Source organism: Carcharhinus amblyrhynchos, chromosome 15 (assembly GCF_965287045.1).
Source record: "Carcharhinus amblyrhynchos chromosome 15, sCarAmb.v2.hapA, whole genome shotgun sequence".
Lineage (NCBI taxonomy): Eukaryota > Metazoa > Chordata > Chondrichthyes > Carcharhiniformes > Carcharhinidae > Carcharhinus > Carcharhinus amblyrhynchos.
In genome coordinates, this window is record NC_137338.1 from 26,996,424 (window position 1) to 27,021,299 (window position 24,876).

The following is a 24,876-nucleotide window of genomic DNA, read 5'->3' on the forward strand; positions in this document are numbered from 1 at the left end:
CCAGTGATGCTGGACAGATTTCCTGTTAAAATGATCCACAAGGAAGATTACAACCTTCATCATCACTTGAATCTATAATATCTCCAAATAGGCTTTGATTTTTAGTTGAAGGGGAACACGGCAGTGGAGAGAGTTGTGGAGGAAGAGGTTCAGTCCAGAGTATAAAGATCATCATCCTGAAGTGTTGACAGCTAATCTCCTCTCTCCACAGATGCTGTGTTGAGCATTCTCTGTTTCTGATTGAAAGTTCCTTAACTCTTCTTAAGACCAACTTTAACTCGAGACTGGAAACAGTCGTGCCAAAGCCTGTGATGATCCTAAAAACAAGAACAAAACTACTTATTTAACAAATGCTGAATAGGTATACTCACTCTCCAGGCGATTCTAAATGTGCCTCAGTGTTGCCATTGGGCCTAGGATAGCAACAGATATGATGGCGAGTTATTTGGTCTATATGTGATTGTAGATTCCAAAGAATGAGAAGGGCATCCTGTAGCTGGTAAATCAGTGAGGAGGTATTGCTAATGTAAAATTTTCCCTCAGACAATGAGAAACGAGTTTAGAAGGAATGTCTTTACACGGTGGCGCAAGTCTTTGAGATACACAGCCATTGAGCAGCACCTCAAAGAGATTGGGGTGCAATTTGACTTGGGCTGATATAAAACGGGGTCGGGGGACTGCATTTGCTGCCAGTTACTTGAACCTAATAGAGCTGAATGTCAGCTGGGATAAGTAATGGGATAGCACACCATCTGCTTTGTATCTTCCTATCCCCTCAGTTTAACTCATCTGATCCACACCAGCATGAATCTCAGCATCATAGTTCATAAGTTTGTAAGATACAGGAGCAGAATTAGGCCATTCAGTCCATCGAGTCCATTCCACCATTCGATCATGGATGATATGCTCCTTATTCCCATTTTTCTGCCCTCACCCTATAACCTTCAACCTATTACCAATTAAAAATCTGTCTAACTCCTCCTTAAACATACTCACTGTCCCAGTATCCACCACACTTTGGGGTAGCGAATTCCACAGGTTCATAACCCTTCAGACGACGTAGTTTCTCCTCAACTCTATTTTAAAATTGCAACCCCTTATCCTAAGACTCTCATCATAGAATGCCCCACAAGAAGAAGCATCCGCTCCCCATCTACCTTATCCATATCTTTCTATCATCTTATATACCTCAATATGATCTCCCCTCATTCTTCTGAAAGACAAGACAAATTTTAACTAGGGGCTGGTATCAGGGGTGCCAAAGCTGATGATGATCTATTAAGGCCCTAAATCCTGAGGCCTGGACATATTTAACTTCCAATCCTCATTCAAATCCCTCCACACAGATTCACGCTCAAAGTCAGAGGGCCTGAGGTCAAGCTCGCTGATGGGTGCGACCGTGAAATCACTTAAGAGGAGACAACAAGTCCAAGTTGTGAGCCAATAAACCGGTGAGATGAAGGGGGGCCTGCTTGAAATCTGCTGACAAGGCTCAATAAGCCTAATTTTGGATGAGCCTTGGCCTCTTGGCTGGTGCCACATGTTTGTCAACTATTTACGGCTGCACACCTTGTAGGTTCACCCTGGATGTGATCACAAACAAGTCCATCAAATTCCCCCAACAATCTAGCCAGACAACTCTCAGGCTCTTTTGATTCTTTAGTCCTCAAAATTGTCTGGAGATAGGTTGGCAAGTGCCCTCAGTGAAATGAGAATGATGTTACCAGGTCACTTTCATTAACAATGTTCTCAAGCAGGATCAGCTGACTGGGGACTAAAGAGTAACTATTTTAATGCAGATTTGCTCAGTATCTGGCTGCAGACTCCTGTGAAATGACATATCCAGCAATTGTTTCCCTACCCTCACCCTGAGTGGGGGCCCATCAATTAAACAGAAAAGATTAATAGGATATCTTTAACTCACAGTGTCATGCTCTACCCCACATAAGTTATTATCTATCTAATATTGTGTTGGATTGTCGCTAGAAGTTTCTGAGGGAGCTGAGGGAGGGGGCTGGGGAGAGAATTTGAATCAATTTGGAAGCAGGGAGGCCAGCTCCTCTGCACATTTCTCCTCTGCCTCACAGTCTTGCATTGTCTTTGTCGGTTGCTCATGGCAACCTTCCTTTTCAATTTGTCCAATATTATCATTCTCTTTCTCCTTCTTTGTCGACTTCTCTCCTCAAAAATCTCCTTCAGCAAGTTCTCATGCCTGAGGATGTGGCCAGTCTAAACCTGTTGCCTTTTCTTGACAATATTTACCCACAATCTTTCCTCCTCCATCGTTCTTGAGATTGGCTTCATTGTGTTTGCATTCCCTTCCCATCTCTATCCACCTTCAGAGCCACATTTTACAACATTCTGGTCCTTGGATATCCACTGGCAGCCATGTACACATCACTGCAAGTCACAGTCTGGATAATTATTTTCTTAACCTCTCTACTCATTCCTATGTTGGTCAGTTCTGTTTGGAGAACACATTTTTTGCCATTGTTATTCCAGCTCTAAATTCTTCATAGGTTGAAGGGGTTCTGTGGCTGAGATTTTTGAAGTTTTGAAGTTTTTTTGCACTCAATGCGAAAGCATGAATATGTGTGCAAATGCTCCAAAACCTTTTACGCTTTGAGGGGTGACACAGTGGCACAATGGTTAGCGCTGCTGCCTTCCAGCACCAGGCACTCAGATTCATCTCCGGCCTCGGGTGACAGCCTGTGTGGAGTTTGCACATTCTCCCTATATCTGTGTGGGTTTCCTTTGGATGCTCCGCTTTCCTCTCATAGTCTAAAGATGTGCCAGTTAAGTGGATTGGCCATGCCAAATTGCCTCTTGGCGTCCCAAGATACATAGGTAGGGGGATTAGCAGGGTAAATAGGTGGGGTTATGAGGGTTAGTGTTGGGACCCTTGCTGTTTGTGTTATATATTAATGATTTGGATTTGAACACGGGAGGGATGATTGGGAAATTTGCTGACGAGTAGTAGTTAGAAGACAGTTGTAATTTACAAAACAGTATCAATGGGGTGGTGGAGTGGGCAGTAAAGTGGCAGATGGGTTTTAGCATAGAGAAGTGTGAAATCATGCATTTAGGGAGGTCAAACAGCCAAGGGAATACACATTAAATGGGAACATACTAAGAAAGGTAGTTGAATTGGGAGATCTTAGCCTATAGCGCACAGGTCCCTAAAGGCAGCAGCTCAAGTAGACAAGGTTGTAAAGAAGGCATATGGAATGTTCTCCTTCATTGGCAGAAGTATAGACTATAAAAGTAAGGATATAATGTTGGATTGTATAAAATACTTGTGAGACCACGACTGGAATATTGCGTGCAGTTCTGGTCACCATGTAATTGATCTGGACAGAGAGAAGAGGAGGTTTACAGAATGTTGCCAGGGTTAGCGAAGTGTAGCTATGAGGAGAGATTGGATAGGTTGGGACTATTTTCCTTGGAATAAAGAAGGTGAGGGATGACATGATTGAGGTGTACAAAATTATGAGGGGAAGAGATAGAATAGATAGGATAAAATTGTTTCCTTGTGTGGAGAATTCGAGAACCAGGAGACATAGATTCAAGATAAGTGGTAGCAGGTGTAGAGGGGACATGAGGTAGAATATTTTTACACAAACAGTGATGAGTATCTGGAATTTGCTGCTTGAGTTGGTAATAGAAGTAGAAATCCTAAACTCTTTCAACAAGTACCTGAATCTGCACCTTAAATGCTGTAAGCTGGAGGGCTATGGGCTGGGGGCAGGAAGGTGGGATTAGAAAAGGCATCAGGGTGTCCTCAGGCTGGCATGGACAAAATGGGCCAAATGGCCTCCTTCTGTGTTGTGGTTTTTCATTGGTTCTATGATTTTATGCATGGGGCCTGGGTAAGAGTTGGTGAAGACTCAAAGTTGCCAAATGGTCTACTGCACTGTAGGGATTCTATCATTCTCTGATTCTATGGGCACAGATTGCCAATTAATGTGTGTTTTAGGGGGCAGCAGAACACTGGATGACTGGGCATATTTTAGACTCCTTTTAAAAAAGTTAGCCTCGGAACAGTCATTGTGGAGACACTCACGGCCCCTTGCAATATCTTTACTCAGGATTAGACCCGTAACCATTGTTGTTCAAGCTAATAGCACAGCCTTGCAGTGCAGGTTAGGAGAATTCCATTGCCTGCGCTGAGAAAACAGCATGCAGCCGAATAGTCCAGTGGATTGAGGCAGAGGTGGATGAGGTTTTGGGAAGCCATAAAATACACTAAATACTGGTGATCCAAGTGGTGGCCAATACTCTCCTCTAACTCTGTGTTAAGAGACTTGAGACACAGCCAGAACTGAACATTCAACCTTGAGAGGGCCAAGAAGACCAGTGCTAACCCATGCATCTCTCTTTCATCCTGCAGGAGGACTACATTAGGATCTTGTTGACATAGCTCTTTGCCTTATGGTTTACAGGCGGCAGAGATGAAGAAGAAGAAAGTGACAGAGATGCCTGACTAGGCAAAGAGAAGGCAAGGGATGGCCTATGCAAGCCTCTGAAGAGCCACAGCAAGGCCATCATGGGTCAGTGACTAGCTAGACCCAGCACCTATAGGCAGCGTTTGTCACCCCTGCAGCTGACCAAGAACCAATGTTGCTGAAGACTATGCATGCTCAGGGAACTTGTTCATCAAATGTGCCACCTGCTGTAGGATTTGGTGCCACGTAGACTTGGACAGCATCCATTGACAGGCCCTATTCCCATAACCCCATGCATTTCTCCTGCTAATCCCTCTGACACTGGGATCAATTTAGCATGGCCAATCAACCTAACCCCCACATTTTTGGACTGTGTGGGAGGAAACCCACACAGATATGGGGAGAATGTACAAACTGCATACAGACAGTGACTCGAGGCTGGAATTGAACCTGGGACCCTGGTGCTGTGAGACAGCAGTGCTAGCCACTGTGCCACTGTGCGACCCAAGTGAACTGAATGAATTTAATGAACTGAATTTAAATCCCCAGCTGTCATGGTGGGATTTCTATGTCTCTCAGATCAATTGGATTACTGGACTAATACTGACCAATATTGATTAGGTTGATTGGTCATATTAAATTACACTTTGGCGTCTGGGAGATTAGCAGGGAATAAGACCTGGGTGCAATTGTTCTTGATGCAGTCTTGATGGGCTGAATGGCCAATTTCTGCTCTTTAGGGGTTTGATGATTCTACGATCCTACGATTAATATGATGCCAGACTGACCGATTAGTGAACTCAAACGGTTAACTGCCACGCCTTTAACTGCCTCATGTGTTTTTCATCACTTTTACATTATTGTTTTAGTTTGTCGTGAGTGTGGCATTCTTATCGCTCCCCGTCCCCCTCCCCCCCACCGCCCCGCTCCTCCTTCTCCTTTCTCTTATCTCAAGGTGTACATTTAGTTTGGAGGGGGTCTGCTGTTGATGTGGGAGTTTGGTGACCCAAATGACTCGAAGAGTAACTTTTTTTTTAATACTCGCTTCCCCTTGACTCCAGTGTATTATTGCCAGAGGAAACCTGTATCTCGCAGTGACATGGTGTTTTTTTTTCTCGTTGTGGCTTTAGCACTAATATTGTGAAACAGGCAGCAACAGGAAAATAGAATGGTTGGTTTCTCAGAGAATAGCAGGCATCCGAAAAAGTATAGTCCTGACCGGATGCAACTTCAGATTTGATGTTTTCCCCAACCAAATGACATTGGTTCAATTCTCCCAGATTTGGATAATTTTTTGATTCTCTCATTGAAGACATTCACTTGCCCCTTTTTGTATTATTGTTTTATGAAGTGAGTGCCTTTGCCAATTTGTTGCATATCCCCTCACGGAGCTGGTGGTGAGTCGTCTTCTTCAACTGCGGCAGTCCAAAAATGGAAAGATTCTCACTGAATCCCTACAGTGCAGAAGGAGCATTCAGCTCATTGAGTCTGCACCGGCCACAATCCCATCAAGGCCCTACCCCTGTGACCCGATGCATTTACCTTAGCCAGTCCCCCTCACACAACAATGTGACATATTTCTATAGACCCTTGTCATAGAATTATAGAATCCCTACAATGCAGAAGGAGGCCATTCAGCCCATTGAGTCTGCACCGATAACAATCCCACACAGACCCTATCCCCATAACCCAATGCATTTACCCTAGCTAGTCCCCATGACACTAAGGGGCTATTTAGCACAGCCAATACACCTAACCCACACATCTTTGGATTGTGAAAAGAAACCAGATCATCCAGGAGAAACGCGTGCTGACACGGGAAGAATATTCCGTACAGAGAGTGACCCAAGCCGGGAATCGAACCCAGGTCCCATGAGCTGTGAGGCACACAGTGCTAACCACTGTGCCACTGTATCATCCACTGTGCCAAGGAACAATCCCGCAATTCCTCACATGGCGGATTGTCAATCTCGGGTGAAGCATCAGAAAGGAGAATCCAAGTGGAGTCAAAGTGCTTCAGCTCTGAAGAAAAGGGTGTGAGGCAAAATTGAAGGTGACCCTGGAATGGTGTGAGGGATGATGGTGGTTTGGGTTATGTGGAGGGGCTGGAGAAGCTGGGATTGATCTCCTTAAATGAAGAAGGTTAAAGGGAAGTTTAACAGCAGTTTTCAAAACCATAAGGGGTCTTGATAGAATAAATTTTTGTGGAATTGTCACCACTGGCAGGTCAACTGTTAACTAGAAGACACATTGAAGGCAATGAACAAAAGAATCTGAGGAATGATGAGGAGGTTATTTTTCAAAGCAATGAGTTGCTACAATTTGGAATGAGCACTGCCAGAACAGTGTGTGGAAACAGATTCAATCATAATCTTCGAGAGGGAATTGGAGGAAATACTTGAAAAGAAAAGGATTGATTGGGCTATGGGGAAGGAGAAGGGAGCTGATGGATAGCTCCTTTAAGGAGCCAAACAATGGACTGAATGGCCTCCCTCTGTATTGTATGATTCTATGATTCAAGAGACATTCAAACACTGGATAGAGGCCAACATTCTCCCTGTGTCTGCATGGGTTCCTTTCGGGTGCTCCGGTTTCCTCCCACAGTCCAAAAGATGTGCTGGTTCGGTGAATTGGCCATGCTAAACTCTCCCTCAGTGTACCCGAACAGGCACCAGAGTATGGCGACTAGGGGAATTTTCACAGTAACTTCACTGTGGTGTTAATGTAAGCTTTACCTGTGACACGGTTGCTTTTGTGCAACCGTTAAACCAAAGTCCTTCTGAAGAAGGTCAAAGAATTTACCTTATAAACATAAGAACATAAGAAATAGGAGCAGGAGTAGGCCATCTAGCCCTTCGAGCCTGCCCCGCCATTCAATAAGATCATGGCTGATCTGTTGTGGCTCAGTTCCACTTTCCCGCCCTCTCCCCATAACCCTTAATCCCCTCACTTATCAAAAACCCATCAACCCGCGTCTTAAAAATATTTAGCGAGGCAGCCTCCACCACCTCAACGGGCAGAGAATTCCAGAGATTCACCACCCTTTGAGTGAAGAAGTTCCTCCTCATCTCCGTTCTAAACCGTCCCCCCTTTATCTTGAGGCTGTGCCCCCTAGTCCTACTGTCCTTTCTGAGCGGGAAGAGTCTCTCCACCTCTATCCTATCCATCCCATTCATCATCTTATATGTCTCAATGAGATCTCCCCTCATTCTTCTAAACTCTAACGAGTACAAGCCTAGTTTATTCAGCCTCTCCTCATAGCTCAACCCCCTCAACTCCGGTATCAGCCTAGTAAACCTCCTCTGAACTCCCTCCAAGGCCAAAATATCCTTGCGTAAGTGCGGCGCCCAAAACTGCACACAGTACTCCAGCTGCGGCCTCACCAGCGCCCTATACAGCTGCAGCAAGACCTCCCTACTTTTATATTCAATCCCCCTCGCTATGAAGGCCAGCATCCCATTCGCCTTCCTGACCACCTGCTGCACCTGCAAGCTGGGTTTTTGCGACTCATGCACAAGGACCCCGAGGTCCCTCTGCACCGTCGCCTGCTGCAGTTTTTCGCCACGTAAGTAATAATCCTTCCTACCGTTATTCCTACCAAAGTGGACCACCTCGCACTTGCCAACATTAAATTCCATTTGCCAGTTCCTGGCCCATTTGCCCAGCCTATCTAGATCCTTCTGCAGACTCTCCACACCCTCCGCACAATTTGCAAATGTTACTTATACCTTAAGTAACGTTTGCCCTTCATATTGCCTTCAAAAGACTGCCGAGGAGAATCACACTGAATCGCACACGTGGATAAAAGGGGAGGCTCGGGAATCTTAAAAAAATTGATTTAAAGAAAGGAAGATAACCAGACAATAATGAGAAGCTTCTGAGAAGCAGATGGGTCATGAAGCAGAATGTAAACAGCACAGAACGCCTTCCAGCAGGCTCGCCAATCAAATTGCGACATCTATGAACATCCGATTGGCAAACAGTGTTACAACAATCTATAAAGGTCTACTGCAGGACCACCAGTAGATTAAAACATGTAAAAAGTGTATAATATGACTCCGGCTCTGAGTCGCAGGCCACCCTTTGCAATGAGATCGCTGCCTCAAGGGTGGTCCTATACCCTTGGCTTGGTGCCGAGGGGAAAACAACATATTGACGAACCTGTAAATCAGGGCCCTGCACGGAGTCGCTCCCAAAGAGCAAGCTTCAGTGGTGGAAACTGCTGGGAGGGGATAGGCGGCAGTGTGTGGCATTCTGAAAGAGGAAAGCTTGCCATGGTTCTGATTACCCAGAGTGTGTCTGACATGTTGTGTTTCTATATGAAAGGGAAAGGGGAGTAGTGGGGCAGAGGGGCGTAAAAGTGCTGGGGTGAAGAGGGCTGAAGGGTTTTTAGAGTCTTGTGTTAACAGTTTGCTGCTGGTGGACTGCACGGCCGTCGCAGTCCTCTCGCCTCTGAAAGAGAAGCTATCTGCTCCTGTGAAACCCGATCCTTCTGTTTTCCTGTCTGTTCATTTTATGTTTTGTGGCTGAAGTTAATCCAAAAAAGCTAAAGGAGTCTCACTGCAGCTGCTGGGCTCTTTTTTTTTCTGTCGTGTAATGTTGTGCAATGCAAGATAAATGAAGGGAAACGACTAAGCAAAAAAATGTTCTGCTCATCCATCCCACCTCCCGCCTCCCCCCCATAAGCAAACCTTTTCCCTTTCCTTCGCTGGGTTACATCATCATCAGCTTGGACCAGCACACTCATCAGCAATTCAATAAACCAAACCAGCCTGGGAAGAAATGGGTAAAGGTTACCCCAGTGGCAATTAGCTTTGGGGACTGTTGCGAGCCTGATTTTGAATATATCTGTCCGCATACATGTGTTTACTTCAACATAAGCACCGAGATGCCATGCCCACTTTCCCAACTGCATCCAGGCAGTAGGATGCTGGGATTCTGGTGTGCTGTCACACACATGTCTTTTTTGTGGCAGGGGAAAGTAGTCATTTGTGGGTTTCCTTCCTTCACCATTTCCACTTGAGGGCTTTTGCATGTTATTTTCTGATGGAAAGATTTATTTGGCCTGAGGCGAAGGAGACAGCACAAGAGCCTTTCTGCCGTGATATACTGTCGCAGCACCACTCCAGCTGAGATGGCAGTTAACGTTTGAGGAAGGATGCCACTGCTCAGGATTCTCCAAGATACAAGGAGTTTATTGTACGTCCATGTTCAAAGTGGCGAAAGCAAAAGAGAAAATGTTATGCAGTCCCTCACCACCGCATCCCCCCACCACCTCCCCCCCACCCCCCGCAACCCATTTATAGATACCAGTTAAGAAGAAAAGTCTTCTGTTTATTTGAAAATGTTCCTGCGACGTACCTTGGGGTGATTTTCCCCAAGATTAAAGGCACCACATAAACTTTTTTCTTCGTGTGGCTCAAGAGGTCTATAAAATAAAGAGGGGCATAGGTTTGGTAGATAGTCAACATCTTTTCCCAAATGTAGGGGAGTATAAAACTAGAGGGCTTTGGTTTGAGGTGAGAGGGGAGAGATACAAAAGGGTTCAAAGGGGCAACTTTTTTCACACAGAGGGTGGTGAGATGCTGGAACCAGCTGCCAGAGGTAGTAATAGAAACAGGTACAACTTTGCCTTTTAAAAAGCATTTAGACAGTTAGGTGGGTAAGATGGGTATAGAGGGATATGGGTCAAATGCAGGCAATTGGGACTAACTTGGTAGTAAAAATTGAGTGGCATGGATAAGTTGGGCCAAAGGACTTGTTTCCATTCTGTAAACTTTTACAACTCTCTGACTCTATGAGTAACTTGCCATATTTTTCACTAATCCAAATTCAAATGAGTGTAAATCAGCAACATTTTTATTCCAATTTTCATAATACAGTCACAAACATTCATTGAAGCACTTGGATGAAAGATGACAGTCTATATGTGTCACTATCTTTCTCAGAAGTGGATCTAACATCCCAGCTACGAATGCCACAGTTGTTCTTCTCACTGTTAATGCTGATCAGTATTTGTGAAGCAACTGTGAAAAGAGACTGACTTCACCCCCTGTCTTTTGGTTTGGCTCAATTCCCATTAGCCTCTCCCCTTATGCCAACTCCAATATTCTCAAAGGGCTGTCGGAAATGCCAACCAAGTGCGAGTCAACATGATGCACCGTGTGTTTTTAAGTTTTTAAAGTTTATTATTAGTGTCACAAGTAGGCTTACATTAACATTGCAAAGAAGTTACTGTGAAAATCCCCCAGTCGCCACACTCCGGCACATGTTCAGTTACACTGAAGGAGAATTTAGCATGGCCAACACATTTAACCAGCACATCTTTCAGACTGTGGGAGGAAACTGGAGCATCCAGACGAAACTCACACAGGTACAGGCAGAACGTGCAGGCTCTGCACAGACAGTGACCCAAGCCATGAATTGAGCCCAGGTCCCTGGCGCTGTGAGACAGCAGTTCTAACCATTGTGCCATAAACTCCACCACCACTGCCCCCACTACAACACCCACTCACTGACCCAACTACACATCCTCCACTCCCATCCCTCCCCCTCCATTCCCTTGGCAACCAGATCTTTGAAATTGGAGGAGATTCTTCATCAGGGATTACGGTAAAGCAGCATGTCACTCCAGTTCACCAGACCACAATGAACGCTGGATAGAGACCTAGAAGCAGGAGAGATAGTCCTCTGACTATTGATGGATACCACGGGAATGACAGGATCTGCAATAGAGCAGAAAATAAAGTAAACAGAAATTGGAAAAGGATCTACTCATGAGAAAGATTTTGTTTAGGTTTGGAATGTGGGATTGAATTTTTGCCTGGATGCTAGTGCTGTGCAAAGACACTGCTGCGAATTCGGGAAACCTGGCAGAATGGGCTTTCCCACAAGTCATGCAAAATTAATTCTCGGCTTGGTTTAAAGTGCCCAGCCACAGGCATCCCAATTGACAGACTTTTGAGCATGAAGCCTGCTTCATGGGCCTGAAACCTGTGATCAGTGCATTGGTATATTGGGTGGGGGGGGGCAGGGTGGTGCGTGGTGAATCATTAGGAGGGATGGGGGAGGTATCCAGGTTGTTGGGATGGTGGGGAGAGTCATTCCGTATTGCCGGGCTAATGGTTTCACGGCCCTGGGAGTGGGTGTCCCCTGGTGGTCCAGTGTTTCTTAATCACAAGAGGGAGGGTCAGATGATGGTCTGAGTTGAGTTTGAAAAAGTGAGGTAGGGGATCTGAAGGTCATCGGAGGAGTGAACAGACAAATCGTGGTTAGAGATGGGGTTGTTCATTGAGTAGCTTGTCAGGCCTGAGGGATAATCCTGTCCCTCCTCGCCTACATGTAGAATGGCAATGATGTTTACCTCATGCTTTATCAGTCCGTCCTGACACCTAGACTGCCAGGTTTACCAAAGCCTGTGAATCATGGCCAACTTCAAGCAGGAGATAGAATGACTGCTAAGGCGAAACCAGACACATAATTTATAATATTAAAATCACCCAACCCCTTTCCTGTGAACTGATTGATTGCTTGTGCCTCGTCCCACTGCTGTTAAAACTGGAATTGGGCAGATTCAAACCAGAAAGATCCCTAACTGCATTTTAACCTTCTGCACACCTCACATCTTGGGGAGTTTACATTCGGACCATAATACCTTTACTGGGGTTAAAGCAACTTTGCAAAGTTAAAGAAACACATAGATGACAGGTAAAAAGGGGACATCTCCTTGCATTTTTAGCGAGGAACAGCACAGAAAAATGTGAATGTGGGAATTCATGCAGCAGCAGGGGCCAGCTGAGATGCCTGGAGGTGGGCATCTGAGGGCAGGTTAGAGGCCTAACGTTCCAGATAGGACTGGAGGCCTATGTGGGTATGACAGCCAGCACAGGCCACCTTGCAGAGAGGTTTCTCCTTCAACCTGTTCACTCCCTCTGCCCTCACGCACCCTTAGTGTTGACCTGACCACAATAACCATTTCCAATTGAAGACTTTAAAAAAGTCTCTCTACCTATCATCCATCACAGCCTGCTGGTCCTTTCAGGGTGGAAAACTTCTAATTAGCACATACCCCACCCCCCACACACACAATCTGCCACTGTCCAAATGCAAGAGCCTCACAGCTATCCTTAATTGGGCAGAGAACCTGTCTCTAGGAAAATCCCAATAACAACTATATTTCATAAGAAATAGGAGCAGGAGTAGGCCATCTGGCCCTTCGAGCCTGCCCCGCCATTCAATAAGATCATGGCTGATCTGTCGTGGCTCAGTTCCACTTTCCCGCCCTCTCCCCATAACCCTTAATCCCCTCGCTTATCAAAAACCCATCAACCCGCTTCTTAAAAATATTTAGCGAGGTAGCCTCCACCACTTCAACGGGCAGAGAATTCCAGATATTCACCACCCTTTGAGTGAAGAAGTTCCTCCTCAACTCCGTTCTAAACCGCCCCCCCTTTATCTTGAGGCTGTGCCCCCTAGTCCTACTGTCTTTTTTGAGCGGGAAGAGTCTCTCCACCTCTATCCTATCCATCCCATTCATCATCTTATACGTCTCAATGAGATCTCCCCTCATTCTTCTAAACTCCAACGAGTACAAGCCCAGTCTATTCAGCCTCTCCTCATAGCTCAACCCCCTCAACTCCGGTATCAGCCTAGTAAACCTCCTCTGCACTCCCTCCAAGGCCAAAATATCCTTGCGCAGGTGCGGCGCCCAAAACTGCACACAGTACTCCAGCTGCGGCCTCACCAATGCCCTATACAGCTGCAGCAAGACCTCCCTACTTTTATATTCAATCCCCCTCGATATGAAGGCTAGCATCCCATTCGCCTTCCTGACCACCTGCTGCACCTGCAGGCTGGGTTTTTGCGACTCATGCACAAGGACCCCGAGGTCCCTCTGCACCGTCGCCTGCTGCAGTTTTTCGTCACGTAAGTAATAGTCCTTCCTACCATTCTTCCTACCAAAGTGGACCACCTCACACTTGCCAACATTAAATTCCATTTGCCATTTCCTGGCCCATTCGCCCAGCCTATCTAGATCCTTCTGCAGACTCTCCACACCCTCCGCACAATTTGCCTTTCCCCCAATCTTGGTGTCATCAGCAAATTTCGACACCCTACACTCGGTTCCCTCCTCCAGATCATCTATATAAATGGTAAATAGCTGAGGCCCCAGCACCGACCCCTGGGGCACCCCACTAGTCACCATCCGCCAATCCGAATAGCACCCATTGACCCCCACTCTCTGCCTCCTATTTGACAACCAATCCTCTATCCACGCTAACACCCTACCCCCAACTCCATGTCCTCTGACCTTCTGCAGTAACCTCTTGTGAGGTACTTTATCAAACGCCTTCTGAAAATCCAGAAAGACCACATCCACCGGCTCTCCTCTATCCACCGCCCTAGACACATCCTCATAGAACTCCAGTAAATTTGTCAGACACGACTTCCCTTTAATGAAACCGTGTTGCGTCTGCCCTATCAAGCAATTCCCTTCAAGATGCCTCGCAATTTCCTCCTTAATGACGGATTCTAACATTTTACCTACCACAGACGTTAAACTAACCGGCCTATAATTCCCCGCCTTTTGCCTGGCACCCTTCTTAAACAACGGCGTAACATTAGCCGTTTTCCAATCTTCCGGCACTTCCCCGGAATCCAGCGACGTCTGGAAAATAACCACCAAGGCATCCACTATAACCTCCGCCATTTCTTTCAGAACCCTCGGATGCATTCCATCCGGTCCTGGAGACTTGTCCACAATCAGCCCCTCCAGTCTGTCGTGCACCACCTCTCTAGTAACAGTAATGTCATTAAGACCCTCCAGTCCTACCACCTTTCCATCGCTAACACCCGGCAAATTATTCACGTCCTCCTCCGTGAAGACAGAAACAAAAAAGTTATTCAAGACCTTAGCCATATCCCCATCCCCAACCACTAGGTCCCCTTTCTCATCCTCTAAGGGACCAACGTTCACCCTAGCCAGCCTCTTCCTTTTTATATATTTATAAAAACTCTTGCTATCCTTTTTTATATTAAGCGCTAGCCCAGCTTCATAGCTTCTTCTACCCTCCTTTATCAACTTTTTTGTCAATCTTTGTTGACATTTAAACCTTTCCCAATCCTCTTCTCGCCCACTGCTCTTAGCTACTCTAAATTCCTCCGCTTTTAATTTAACACTTTCCTTCACCTCCTTCGTTATCCATGGCTTATTACATCTCCTCCTACGGTCCTTTTTGACCATCGGAATAAATTTCCGCTGAGCACCAAGAAAGATCTCCTTAAAGATCCTCCACTGCTCCTCAGCAGACCTACCTTCCAACGCGCTCCCCCAGTCCACATTCGCCAATTCTTCTCTCATCCTACCGTACTCCCCTCTATTCAAACAAAGGACGCCCCTGGGAACAAGATCAAGACCCAAAAACAATCCTGATTTCTGTGTCAGGAAGGGTGGTGCCTTTCCAAGGCTGAGGAGGAGGCCTGGTCCTAGAGGCCCCATAACTAGATGGAACAAACTATCAGGATGACATGCGTGGACATTCTGGTTACTGCTCTCAGAAGTCTGCTTATCCACCTTACTCTCTCATCCATTTCAAAGTAAGAGATATTCACCTTGTAGAATTGTTGGTTCAGTGATAGAATTCTCGCCTGCCACGAGGGAGGCCTGAGTTCAATTCCTGGCCTATGCAAGAGTAATGTTTCATTTCTCTCTGTGTTTTTGTTGGGGTGGCACGGCGGCACAGTGGGTTAGCACTGCTGCCTCATAGTGCCAGATGCCTGGGTTCGATTCCTTGCTTGGGTCACTGTCTGTGTGGAGTTTGCACGTTCTCCCCATGTCTGTATGGGCTTCCTCCAGGTGCTCCGGTTTCTTCCCACATTCTGAAAGAGGTGCATTGACCCGAACAGGTGCCGAACTGTGACTGTAATGTGGAATTTCATAGTAAAATCATTGCCTTACTTGTGACTAATAAATTAACTTTAACCTCCACTTCAATCTACCAGTCAGCATATCACATGGCAACACTTCAGAGATCTTTGTCCTGATAAATTTTTGCCAATAAACATGATCAGATTAAAGGAAGTATATTTTTGTGTGATCGTGCGAAACAGGTAATAAATAGTAAGTCAACAATTTGATTTTAATCCCACCCACATTCATTTCCATTGAAGTCAACAGAAATAACAATTGGAAAGGATGTACAATGTGTTGCCAACTCACTATTGTTATGTATGTTGGGGGCATAGCCGCTTTAAGGTACCACATGGTGTGACTCTGGGTATCTGGAGGTCTGCTGGGGAGCTCCCTGGGAGGGCATTAGGAGTTGGAGAGTGGAAAGAGTGAGACCTGCAAATAAGTACTTGTGTTTCCTGATGCCTGCCTGTGGAGTCAGTTATTGGGCTAAACCCCCTAGCCGAATACACAACAGCTATTAGTCATTTTACACTCAGCTTCAACTGAGATCTATCCTGATAAATCAACATCAGATAAACAAGCTCTTTTTTCTTTATGACTGTAATCTCTATGAATTAAAAAGGTGTCAAAGCTGGGTAGCACCATAGCTCAGTGTGTTTCCTGCCTTCGGTCTCATTGAGGACTGCTTGAACGGCTGAAAGGGTGAAGTTGTGAGTTCCCCACTGGCTTTGAAGCCATTTTTTAAATCTGTCTGAGGGACAGGCAAGGCCCAGCTTAATGTATCCAGCAATGCCTCACTCGCTCCGATGGCACTGAGATGTCAGCATGAACAGTGTGCCTCTGGAGCAGGATCTAGAATACACAGACTGTGAGTCAGAAGTGAGAGTGCGACCACTGAGCAAAGGCTGACATTTACTCGAACTTAGAGTCCCAAGCCGGTCGGTTCAGAAACTATAATTATGTTTTTGGTGAGTGTATTTTTTTAGCACTATGTGGTTTTAAAACGTTCTCATTGGGAGCAGAGCACAATTGGAGTGAAGGTTTGCCTTTCCCACATTTCATCTTTGGAGACCATAAGTGTGGGTTTAGACTTGAAGCCTATACTCAAGCCTTTCAGAACATTCATAAAGCCCAGTGTGACCCCTTACCCCTGACCTCGTGAACTTTCCTCACCCCAGTCTCAAACATACACAATAAATCAGGAATTTGTGGTTAGTTGACACAGAGACTGGGCTTTAAAAGCATGTGGACTGTGAAAGGAGGTGAAGGCTAAGGGAGTAAGGAACTCCATGGTCCCCTCACAATGGAAGAGATTATTTGAGTTAGAAATTATTGTAACACAGGGTTGTACTTTAACTGTACATTATGGAATAGAAGTGTCTATCTGATAAAAGGGTGAATGATGGAGCTGTACTTATTAGTGCTGAATTACAGAAAGGGATTTTCTCAGTATTGTATCCACATGCTTAAAGAAAAACCTCAGATATTACAGCTTTGTACAGTCAGCCTGTGGGGACACTTAATCCTTAATTACATCATTTGGTCAACCCCACTAATAGCCATAATTAGGAAGTAAATGCAGACTTTTTAACCACAAATACTTTCTAAAGTTTTAGACAGGTTTACCAAGCTCTTCTCCCAAAATCCTCTGGTGGACAGTAATTCATTATTTTCATAGCATTGCCAGGCCTACTTGTTCTTCTTTGATATATTTAAAACACAGAGTGGCAATATTGTTTACTTCCCTCATTTTAAACATCCTAAGCAATCATTCACTGGGCTGAGGAAGCTTTCATTATTTTCAGAGTTGGACAGACCTGAACAATGGAGAGGGCTGATGAGGGCAGTGAGGATGAAGTTGTGTATCTTGACTTTCGGAAGGCAGTTGTTGAGGACTCAAATGGACAGGTTGGGAAAATTGAAGCAAATGGGATTAAAGGGCAGCATAGAAACAAAATTAACTGGAAGTGGAGAGCAGTGGTGAATGGTCGTTCATTCATGAGAGTGAAGAGGAGTTGACGGTGATTTTTCTCTGGTGCTGGTCATTTCAAAACACATCTATGACCTAAATTTTGGTTCGGATTGCGGATTGTATAAAGATGGGGAATGCAGCAAAGCATGAAGAGGATAGGAATAATCTTCAGGAGTATGAGGGCAGACTGGTGAAATGGGCAGACAAATGGAAGATGACAACAAAAACAAAAAAAATGCTGGAAAATCTCAGCAGGTCTGACAGCATCTGTGGAAAGAGAATAGAGCCAATGTTTCAGGTCTGGATGACTTTTCGGACTAGGGGTCATCTAAACTCGAAACGTTGGCTCTATTCTCTCTGCACAGATGCTGTCAGACCGGCTGAGATTTTCCAGCATTTTTCTGTTTTTGTCTCAGATTACAACATCTGCAGTATTTTGTATCTACCATTTGAAAGATGGTATTTGGCATGAAGGATGATTTTGGAAGGAAAGTGAGGTGGGACATTTAAGTTACATTGAATAATTTTAAAGTTTATTTTTTAGTGTCACAAGTAGGCTTACATTAACACTGCAATGAAGTTACTGAGAAAATCCCCTAGTCGCCACACTCCAGCACCCATTCGGGTGCACTGAGGGAGAATTTAGCATGGCCAATGTACCTAACCAGCACATCTTTCGGACTGTGGGAGGAAACCGGAGGAAACCCACACAGACATGGGGAGAATGTGCAGGTTCAGGACAGAGAGTGACCCAAGCTGAGAATCAAAGCCAGGCCCTGGAGCTGTGAAGCAGCAATGCTAACCACAGTGCCATTATGCTGGCTAATTTTCTGAGGCAGCGGGAAGTGTCAATGGAGTCAATGGATGGGAGTCTGTAACTAAGGATCAAGTATTAGCTGTATTCCTATTACATAACCTTTGCTCCTGAATGTTTCCAATGGCCTGGCAGATTGTAAGCTCAATCAACTGGGGCTTAATTATTCCGAACGGAAGGCGAGCTGTTCCTTTAGTTAGAAAGATGCTTCTCTCTCTTGCAGAATGATTTTGTTTCCTTTCTGGTCATTTATGTATGTCTTTGTTTTGCATCTGCCCAAGCTGGCACCATTTAGTCATGGTCTGGTACGCCAATGTTTGCTTTATAGACCTACCCGAAGGATATTGTCTTGAATTGGTTTCAATATTTTTGCTCTGTCTTTGTCTCCCCTGAGAATCTTGGTATCCTACGGTGCAGAAGGAGACCGTTTGGCCCATCGAGTCTGCACCGGCCACAAACCCACCCAGGCCCTATCCCCACAACCCTATATATTTACCTTAATTAGTCCCCCGACACTAAGAGGCAATTTAGGATGGCCAATCCACCTAACCTGCATGCCTTTCGGGCTGCTGGAGGAAACCAGAGCACCTAGAGGAAGCCCACACAGACATGGCGAGAATGTGCAAACTCCACGCAGACAGTGACCCAAGCAGCGAATCAAACCCAGGTCCCTGGCACTGTGAGGCAGCAGTGGTAACTACTGTTATGCCATGTCACCTTGCACTGCCTTCTCTAATGCTGAGCAACACTACCCAGCCCACATGGAACCTCTTTACTTGAGCCAACTCTGATAAGGAACTAAGCAAGCTCTAATAATTCCACCACACCACACCATGATAAGAACTGCACATTCAGGCCCGTGTCAAATGGACCTGAATGACCCTGAGAAAGCTGAGCTGGTAATTGTGTTTTTGCCAAGTTCTTCAAATGCGAAAGGCTCAAACGCTAGCCCAGCACACATTCGCAGAACCATGATGTCTTCTCAAATTTTTGGAAAACACCGCTACCTCACCATACAGAGATCCAGGCTCAAATCCAGCTTCAGGTAACTGTCTCTGTGAAATTTGCATGTTCTCCCCGTGGCTGCGTGGGTTTCCTCCGGGTGCCCCGGTTTCCTCCCACAGTCCAAAGATGTGCAGCTTAGGTGGATTAGTCGCTTTAAATTAGTGTCAGGGGGATTAGCAGGGTAAATACATCGGGTTATGGGGATAGGGTCTGGGTGGGATTGGTGTCAGTGCAGGCTCAATGGGTTGAATGGCATCCTTTGTGGTGGATAGACTGAGACTTTTTCCCTGGAGTGTAGGAGGCTTAGGGTTGATCCTATAGAGGTCTATAAAGTAAAGAGCGGCTAGAAAGTTAACGTCTTTTCCCAAAGGTAGGAGAGTCTAAAACTAGAAGGCATAGGTTTAAGGTGAGAGTGGACAGGCACAAAGGGGTCTAGAGGGGAATATTTTCACACAGAGGGTGGTGAGTGTCTGGAATGAGCTGCCACAGGTAGTAGTAGAAGCAGGTACAATTTTGTGTTTTAAAAAGCATGTGGACAGTTACATGGGTAAGATGGCTGTAGAGAGATATGGGCCAAACACGGGCAATTGGGACTGGCTTTGTGGTAAAAACTGGGCAGCAAAGTCAAGTTGGGCCTAAGGGCTTGTTTTCATGCTCTAAATCTCTATGACTCTGTGACTATTAAATAGACTTACCCCCTTCTGTTTAACGGCAACAACTTTTGCCATCCTAGTTTCTAAAAGTGTAAGTCGGAAAAAGAATTCACTCTCTACAGGGCATGGGGGAATTGAATGAAAGGGGCAACCAGCCAAGCATTTCCTTAGTCAATCAGATTGAAATTTGACAGCACAAGGATTGGGAAGAAAATGTAAATTGGAGTGGCAAAACTAAATGTCACACAAAATGCCAAAGATAAATAGGAAAAGGAAGAAAGATTAGTTCAAAAGAGCAAAAGATAAATCAGAAAGAAAATGTTTTGAACTTTATTTTATAAATTGCCTTACTCTCCAATAACAATTAAAACCTGAAGGAATGAGACTCTGCATTTGCAACCACCAATTTTCAATGTCAGGAAGGACATTTAGCAGTATTTATTACTTTGTTAAAATATATACTTGGATTGACAAGATTTTATTCAATTTCTCTGTGGTGAATTAATTAATATCTACTACGCAAATACAAGTACTTCATGCCACTCAATGCATTTGAATGGGTAGACAAACAGTGAAACATTGTTCTTGTGAGGCTAGTGACAGAGTGATACATCTCTCAGCAACTTTTCTGTTTCCACTTTGAATCAAATATTTTTCTGCAGCCTGAAGTTGCTGACACATTTCTTTTTTAAATAATGATAGATGCTATTAGTCTCTGGTATTTTGACAACATATTTTGGGCCATAATGTTTGAAGAGGTTTCGCTGATACTTTAAAATGTGAAATTTTATTTAAAGGCCAACAATATTCAATTAAGTTAAAATATGCTCTAAATAATGTAAAAATAAGGGTGGGTGGCGGGGGAGGAGGGGAGTGGGGGAGGAGGGGTGGTGATTCTCCCAGTCTGCTGTGCTGTTTTTGTATTGCAGCAAGGTGGAAGACTCCAATGGAGGCTGTTCTGCAAGCTCCCTGCTGGATCCACGGCCTTCGAGTGTCTCCGGCACCTTCAGCTCTGTGCCGGAAATTGGCATGAAGTTGCATACGTTATTTGAATTCTAATTTTAATACTATTTGCATAAGTTTAGCAGGCCTAGGACTGAAATTTCTGGGCCCACTAGCATCTCTAGTGGGGTACCTTGACACTGCCCACAGGGCATCGGGCAGTACCAAGGGGAGGCCTAATAAGAGTGGGTGGGCCCTAATGGAGGCAAGGGAGGCATGAGAGCCCCGCTGTCACTCTGCGCTTAGGTTGAGCGACAGAGGGAGCGAGGCCAGTGATCGGGACTGGTGGGGTGGCGGGGTGGGTGGGGGTGTCAAGGCAGGCTGGGGGGGAGGTTGGGGAAAGATCAAGCCTAGACATGCTCATAGGGCGAGCACTCGGGCTGTGGGGGGAGGGTTGCACGGCCGGCAACGTGGGGGTCGAGGGGCTGGCCAGCAATCGGGAGGTTGGCAGTGCAGGGCTACTGTGCAATAGTCAATCTTGGTGCTGATAGATCAGCACATGAGCAGCTCAGCGCTTTACTGCGGACTTTCCAGCGGAGATAGGCCCCATCCACTGAATTTCAACGGGATTTACGCTGAGGCACTCTGCAGTGCACCGAGTATGAGAGACTCATTTTGAAAATCCTACTGAAGAAACCAAGGTGATTTACTCCAATTGTTCCAAGAATTTGATACTCGGAATGTTTTGGGGAGAATCGCCCCCAGGATATCTGTACATTTATTGTTATCTCTAATAAAATCATAGGAATTGCAACACACAGAAAGGCTACTTAGCTCATTATCTCTGTGCCTATTTCTTCAAATCTATCTACCCTAATGTTACTTCCCTGTTGTTCTGTGTGTTCTTTAGTATTCCTCTTTCTCAAATAATTATACAACTTCCTTTTAAATTATGTTAATAGTCTCTGGCCCTAAGCATTTCTGGGCTTCCCTGGTATACTTCCAGAAAAAGGCTGCCAAGGAAATGGCAGAAGGCCCAAAAATAAGGCTCGATATATGAGTTTGAAAGTCGAAACTTTTTCCGTTCCAAACACGGTCCCAAAAGTGTACAGCACCACAGAATCCCAGCAAAACTGAGGTCAGTGCAGCCAAAGACAAAGCCCTCTGGTGGCTGGAGTCATACCTGGCACAAAGAAAGTTGGTTGCCATTGTAAATGACCAATCACTACAGCCCTTGAATAGTATGACAAGAGCTCCTCAAAGAAAAGGCCTTGGCTCAATGCCCTTCAGCAGCTTTACCAGAGGCTTCCTTCTAGCATGAAGTCAGGAGTATAGTTTTTTTACAGAAAATTCCACAGTTTTCCATCTATTCATCATCAATCTTAAAAAAAAACAGACATAGGGCGAAATTTTACCATCCTGCCCACCACGGGAATTGTGGCAGGCAGGATACAGACCAGTTAAAAGTCCATACGCCTCGAGTGGGATTTTCCGACCTTGGGGCAATTGTGGCTGGAAAATCCCATCTATAGCTTTGGGTGACACTTCTGGTTGGGCCTTATATCCATACCCGGAAACGTTACGGGAACAGGCCTGGTTCCTGGCCTGCTCAAAGGAGCCCAGTTTCCCAGAGGGGTTCCTAAATAGATACTTCTAGCATCATATGGGGTCTACATGCTGTTTAAGGCAATGTCTATATGCCTGAAGATTAGCCAGATCCATTATCAAGTCAAATATCCATTACTTGCCCATTATGGTTCAGAATGCTGCATCTATGTAGATACAAAATAGGCGTAGCCCTGTCAAATTTCCACCAACTAGTTCATCTTTGCCATGGTGAGTGATAGGTCTCAATAATATGTCTGAGAATGTCCTAAAGGAGGGACATGTCTTCCATTCGGAATAATTAAGCTCCTGTTGATTGAATCTTTATATTTTAGAATGTGCTGGGTCGTGGATTGAAGGGTCAGGTACATAAAGTAGAACACCACCAGCCTAAAGACTTATTCTGATCCTTGGCTCCCCCAGACCCACCTCTAATGATATTGGAGCTCATTGCGATAATTTCTGAAGGCATCATGTTGCCCTGATAAAGAGGAATCATTCTTCTATGGTGAGGTGAACACCGGAGTGCTGGAGTCAAGGTGATGTAGGATCAGAGTAATGGATTTTAATCCACTTCTGGAATGTGACAGTGAAGCCAAGTTTCCTGATTAATACTAGAAAGAATTGCCACCCCCAGGTCAAATGAATTACCTGTTCCCAGGGAAAGTATTATTGTTGATCTTATCTCTGTATTTCCACCCCAACCTCCTTATTAACAATTACCATTCCTTTCTGAATACTTGTCTCCAGTAGCATTTTTTCTCATGCCCCAACTCCAGCCTTAGGAAACCTGAGCTGAAATACTTTCAATCCTTTTAAACCATTAATACTCTGAAATGTCCTTACTATTTCCACTTTTGTTGATGACTAGTCTTTCTTTCATACTCCCTCTTAATCTCGCAAACCACTTTTCTGTGCCTTCTACCTTTCTCATGGTTTGTTGCTGTGGATTTATCATAAATCTCTTTTGTTTAAATTTCATTTTTGACCTCAGCTATCTGTATCTTTACGCTGATATTACACAATGAACTTGCTGCATGAGTGACTGGCATAAGTTCACTTCATAGCCTAGCATAGCCAAAGTGAGGTGAGGAGCCATCAAACACATGTGAACTAAACCCATTAAAAGCAATGACTCCAATGTTGGCTCCTAGTTCTGGCGTAATCTGAGGAGTCAACAGACTGTGGGCCATCAGCTGCTGGGCCAGAGAAAGAGGTGTAGATCAGAGTGGTGGAGATAGATTAAAATCCCTTTACACAATGTCATAGACTCCCTACAGGCCATTCAGCCCATTAAGTCTGCACTAACTCTCTGACATAGAACCTTACCCAGGCTCTATACCCATAACCCCAAGTATTTACCCCCTAATCCTCCTAATCTACACATCTTTGGAAAGTAAGGAGCAATTTGCCATGGCCAATGCAACAAACGTGTGCACCTTCAGACTGTGGGAGGACACCAGAGCACGTTGGGGAAGCCCATACAGATGCGGGGAGAATTTAAGGCATTAAAAATACATTATTAGACATATCTTGGCTTTATTATAGACTTCCATATTCTTTCACTCAGGTTTGTCCCTGCCACCCACTGAACCCCATTATAATGAGTAATCCCACTCTGCTGGGTGAGAGCAATGTTCAGCAAGTTGGAGTTGGCCATGTTGCCAATGAGTGCCTTCATTCTTTGGGTTGCTGCCGGATACAGTACAGCTGGCACGCCAGGAGACAGAATGACAGCTGCATCAGAGCACTTTGAAGCCATTGATTTTAAATCAGACACCCAGCACAATAACAGCAGCAGCTTTTCTTTGTTCCCGCTCCTCATGCATTAAAATGCTGGTGTACATAAAATGTCTGCCATCAGGAATACAGTATTTTCAAGCACCCTAACTTGGGATCAAAGCCAAGCCACAGACCGTTCAAGGTGCAATCCCAGTCAATAAACTATTTTTCAAATTGTTGTAACCATTTCCTTGCCTCTTTTTACGAGGGTGTCTTACCATTAGTTCTCTGTTCAATAAAAATAAATAATTTAGTTTACATTTTGATTAACACCTCCTCCCTCCCCCACCTGCCCAATATGTCAATTTTTTTAATCAATCATTTATCTTGCATAATATCTCCCACAAAGGGACTTGGAATGTTCTTATTGCCCTGAATTCCTTTTGCATTTGGGGAATTTGACAGGTTATGAACAAGATTTGCTGCTACAAGCAGACCGGTCCAGGCTTGGATTGGGAGTGCAAAGGAGCATGGAATGAATAAAATTGATAGTAACATGCAGTGTACATCATTGGCACATCAAATAAACCTTCCCTTGCTGCCCCTGTGCTTCTCAACTTTACACTGACCAAGAATGCATTTCTACAGAACGCTATAAAATACCGTGCATATGGGACAGCATGATGGTACCGTGGTTAGCACTGCTGCCTTACAGTGCCAGGGACCCACATTCTATTCGGATCTTGGCTCATTGTCTGTGTGGAGTTTGCATGTTCTCACCGTGTCTGCGTGGGTTTCCTCTGGGT

At 45.0% G+C, this 24,876-nt stretch overlaps 1 long non-coding RNA gene across 1 annotated transcript in view; it reads right to left on the reverse strand.

Annotated features, from left to right (window-relative positions):
* Positions 1-11,120: 11,120 nt before the first annotated feature.
* LOC145353176 (uncharacterized) overlaps positions 11,121-24,876 on the reverse strand; it is a 34,564-nt gene continuing 20,808 nt past the window's right edge. The window contains exon 3 of the long non-coding RNA XR_013888654.1: positions 11,121-11,170. This is a non-coding gene — a long non-coding RNA (uncharacterized LOC145353176). The remainder of the gene's footprint in view (positions 11,171-24,876) is intronic.